The sequence below is a fragment of the Pinus tabuliformis genome, chromosome 9, assembly GCF_031772625.1.
Source record: "Pinus tabuliformis cultivar Carrire ecotype Pingquan chromosome 9, CPIR1, whole genome shotgun sequence".
Lineage (NCBI taxonomy): Eukaryota > Viridiplantae > Streptophyta > Pinopsida > Pinales > Pinaceae > Pinus > Pinus tabuliformis.
In genome coordinates, this window is record NC_142307.1 from 1,442,564,813 (window position 1) to 1,442,570,120 (window position 5,308).

The window sequence follows — 5,308 nt, forward strand, 5'->3', positions numbered from 1 at the left end:
TTGTTGAGATTTAGCATTTGTACAAATTTGGTGATAGAATTGCAACTGCTCACAAAAATTTAATCTAAATCAAGAGACAAAATCTACTTTACTAATCTACGGAATTCAATTCACAATTTAGAACAACAATCTTGGACATGCAATAAGAAATAACACACATGCACAGTATTTTTTCTAGGGGAACCCAACTGGGAAAAACCCCTCAAGCTTCTTTGCATCAATCAGATGAATAGAGATGTATTACAATTGCTTACCCACATTGAGCGCAACCTACAAGTGAATAACCTATTTCTTTGCTAAATGAGAAGCTCTGAACTAGACTTACTCAATTTATGCCTCTTGTTGAGCCTCTATTTCCTTGCACATTTACTAGAGAATTAGCCCCAATTTTTTTAGGAATTTTCCTCCAATTGATTGTGAAATTCCCAAGGATTGATCATCTCACTGCATGCAACAATTATACACTCAAATTAGTTTAGAGCTGCTAGTTAAACTACCTTGGAATCTCCACCATAGATGGGAACGCAAATTCTCTGCATGCACTAGTTATTTTAGGTCGATTGATCAGTTAACTAGATGATCACTAAGTTAGATTGTTGTCCCATTACACAAATGACCTTCCACTAGTTCCTTCAATAGTTAGAACTATTTTAACTTAACACAACTGGATATAACTAAATTGGATCACTAAAATTTAGAAATCACACATGCTTAACTGAACTCCAAACCCTCTAACTCAAATTTACTGAGCTAACTGAGTGACAAGAGCCATGTCACGCAAGTTAACTGCATCGAAAATTGTCTGTTGATGTGGAGATTCTAAGTTTCTCAATTTGACTAAGGCAAAGTCAAATTGGTACTTTCTTGTTGCACTTCTCAACACTCCCTCTCAGCAAGAAAGGGATTATCAACCACCCCTATCCTGCACCTGTGGAACTCGAAATTCCCTCTTGAAAAAACCTTTGTCAAGATGTCAACATCTTGTTCCTCTATCAGAATGTATTGTAGCAACATTATCCACCTTTAAACGTAGTCTCATAAATGGTGATATTGTGTATCTATATGCTTGGATCGATCATGAAATACAAGATTCTTAGATATATTAATGAAGCTTTGATTATCATAATAGATCACAGCTGGATCCATCATCTGACCAAACATTCCGACAAGTATCTTTCTCACCCATATTGCCTCACGTGTTGTTTGACTTGCAGCCATGTATTTTGTTTCTAATGAGCTAAGTGCCACGAATATTTTCTTCCTGATGTACCACAAAATAGTTGCAGACCCAAAACTGAAAATTTCACCTGATGTACTCTTTCGGTCGGAATGACACCCTGCCCAATCTGCATTTGTGAAGCCACACAGCTTCACTCCCTCTGTCCGTTTGTACCATAATCCATATTGGGTAGTTCCTCTGAGGTACCGTAAAACATGCTTAGTTGCCTTCTAATATAATTTGGTTGGTCTAACCATTGCTTGGCTCAGTTGGTTGATTTCATAGCACATATATGGCTGTGTGTTCACAAGATACATTAGTGAACCCACTAATTGTTGATAAATGGTAGCATCCATCTCTTCACCTAAAGTGGCAGTCTCCTTCATCCAGTTAGTCGCTAGAGGTGTCTCCATGGGTTTACAAATATCCATGCGGAATCTCTGTAGTATCTCATTATCATACCTGCCTTGAGACACACAAAAATCCCCATCTCCTTGTCATACTTTCAGCCTAACAAAGTCGTGCATGAGACCCATGTCCTCCATTTCAAATTCCCTTGTAAGATCCTCTTTGCAAGAGTTGATCGGCTACTCATAACCAGTCAATATTAAATCATAAACATATAAAGAAATGATAAGAAATTTACCTTCTACCAAAATATGATAGAGGTTTGCATCCTCTTCACTGTTGGTGAAGCCCAAACCAGTGAGTTAATTGTTGATCCTAGTGTACCAAGCCCGGGGTGCCTATTTGATACCCCACAATACTTGCTTGAGTTTTCACACATGAGACTCCCGATAAAATGCCTCAAAACCTTTTTGTGCTCAATGTACACCTCCTCCTGAATAACACCATTTAGAAATGTTGTTTTTACATCCATCTGGTGGATCTTCTACCCCATCTGTGTAGCTAGTGCGAATATTGATCTAATGGATGAATACCTTGCTACAGGGGAAAAGGTTTCCTCATGGTCAATTCCCTCAACTTGAGAGAATACTTTGGCCACAAAATTTGGCCTTGTACTTCTCTATGCTTCCATCTACTGCATTCTTAATCTTGAAGATCCATCCCGAACCCACAATTAATTTATCTATCGGTCTTGGGACCACTTCCCAAACATTGTTCTTCATGATGGATTTGTATTCTTCCACCATTTCATCAACCCAAAAAGGTTACTCAATTACTGCCTTGAAGAAGGATGGCTCAGTATCTACAAGTGCAGTCATTATATCCATGTAGCCATAGTACCTCTTGGGTGACCTCCTTTGCCTACACAAATTTGAAGGAGTGCCCACATTCTCCCTCGCATCCTACACTAATCTATCAACTTCCCTTGTTCTTTTTCTCCCTTCTTTGGATGGTTTTTCTTGGGTGAATGTCCCCACTCTCTTCTCCTCTAATTTTCGTGTCTCCACAACTTCTTGAGTCTCCTCCTTTGGAGCTAAAAGCTCCTATTTCGGTGGGATCTGGAGCTCCCTCTCAAGATAGTACCACATCGCTTCTCCTCATCAAACTTTACATCCCTTCAAACAACTGTCATTCTGAGGGAGGGTAAGTACACACTGTAATTGTGTAGAGTTTCGTTATAACCCACAAAAACTCCCAACTCTACTATTGACTCAAGCTTCTTCCTCCAATATTTGGAGACACGGTGGTAAACAGAGGCTCCAATAATTCTGAAGTGAGACATATCTTGCTTCCTCCCCAAGCTAGCCTCCTTCGATGTAATCATACCAAGAATTTGATTAGTACTCTAGTTCTACAAGTAGACTATTGTGTTACATTCCTCTAACTACAAACGAAGTGGTACACCTTGGTCATGTATCATAGCTCTCACCGCTCCAACAATGCTCTGGTTCTTCCTCTCAGCCACCCCATTATGTTGTGGGTTGTGGGGTGTTTTAATCTCTCTTTGAATGCTTTCTTTCGCATAGAATTCCTTGAAGTCATTCGAAACATACTCACCTCCATTATCACTCTTGAGAGCCTTCACCTTCTTGTTGGTTTCTTTCTCAAGCAGTTCTTGGAATTCTACTAACTTGGATAATTTCTCATCCTTCTTTTGCATGAAGACGATCCAACACTTCCTTGAGAAATCATCAATAAAAATAACAAAATCTTTGTTTCTGGAAATGGAGGTTATCAATAAAGGTCCACAGACATCAGGGTGGACTCTTTCCAACATTGCATGTGTTTTGTTGTCTCGCTCATGGAATGTGGATTTTACATACTTACCCAAGGTACAACCTTGGCAGACATCCTACTTCTCAAGTGCTCCTTTAGGGAGGCTAGTGGTTATTTGCTACATAATTTTCAGGGTACCATGATGCAAATGGGCCAATATTTTTTGCCAGAGCTCACCGACATCGTGGATCTATACTTTCTCTGCCTTACTGCTTAATGTCGCAGGAATGCTTTCCCTTTGTTGAAGATCACATCATAACCATGATATTCCAAAACTGCTATAGAGATGAGATTCTTCTTTAGGCTTGGAACAAACATGACACCTTTGAGGTGAAGAGGGGATCCATTTTCCCTCTTAAAGGTTGTTGTACCAATCTCGGTAGCACTATACCTTCCGTCATCCCCAATCTCAATATGCATCTAGAGATCTTTCTCCTCTAAGTCACTGAAAAACTCTCTACACCCTTTCATGTGGAATGAGGCACTAGATTCCAAGTACCACACACTTCCCATCACTGTGTTGGCCATGAATGTGATAAGGGTGAAGTGTAGCTCAAACTGTGGAGCCAATGCCTCACCTGTTTCTCTTCCTGATTTATTCTTACCAGACTTTTTGTGTGGACATTTTGTAATGTATTGCCAAAATTCATGACAATTGAAGCATTTTATTTTGGACAAGTCTCTCTTCTTTCCCCCCTTGGCTGGATTCTAGTTTGGTTTGATGTTTCTTCCCTTTTCAATTCTTTCCCTTTCTAACCAATGCAAAATTTTATTCATCCTCTCCCTTAGATGAGGTTCCATCTCTGATATTCCGCCTGATCTCCTCTTGTACCAAATTGGACCAGAAGTGCTCCCAATTTGGTAACTTTTCCCTCCCATTCATAGAGTCTTGGTAGCTATGCCAGCTTTTAGGAAGGCCTAGAAGAGATAGGCTCACTAGGTCATCTTTTGTAACATTCACACCAACCCCTCCAAGCTCATCACGAACTTGTGTAAATATGTTGAGATGCTGCGAAATAGTATCATTCTTCTGCATCTTGGTATTTCGAAGTTTGTCTTTGAGGTTTAGTTTTCTATGATCACTGTTATTCTCTAACAGAGCTATTAGTGCCTTCCACATTGCGAAAGGAGTTTCTTTCCCATGGATATTTGAGGCAATGTGGTCTCACACTCCCTCCAAAATTATTCTCCTCGCCTTTGCTACATCTTTCTTCCGTTGGGCTAGGTTCTGGACATCGGATTTAGCTAGTTTTGCAACATCTCTCTTGATGTATTCTAGCAAGCCATTGTCATCAATCACCGCATCCATGTGATCCTGCCATGCAATGAAATCAAGTTGGATTCCAAGGCATACTCTAATCTTAGCCCATTAAAGGTCATTCTCCAAACTTTGAAGAGATCCTGCTACATTGAAGTTGCAAATTCGAACCTCCTGAGAAACAACTTCAAAATTCTTGTTCTAATGTGAATCCTACTTAGATACCATGTAGAAATTTGGCAATAGAATTGAAACTACTCGAGAAATTTTAATCTAAATCAAGAGACACAATTATACTCTACTAATCTACAAAATTCAATTCACAATTTAAACAACAATCTCAGACATGCAATAAGAAATAACACACATGCACAATATTTTTTCTAGGGGAACCCAGCTGGCAAAAAACACTCAAGCCTCTTTGCATTAGTCAAATGAATATATATGTATTACAATTGCTTTTTTGCAAGTGAATAACCTATCTCTCTTCTCAATGAGAAGCTCTAACCCAGACTTAGTTAATTTATGCCTCTTCTTGAGCCCTTATTTCCTTGTGCAATTCTTAGAGAATTAGCCATTTTTTAAGGAATTTTCTCCAATTGATTATGCAATTCCCAAGGATTGATCATCTGACTGGATGCAACACA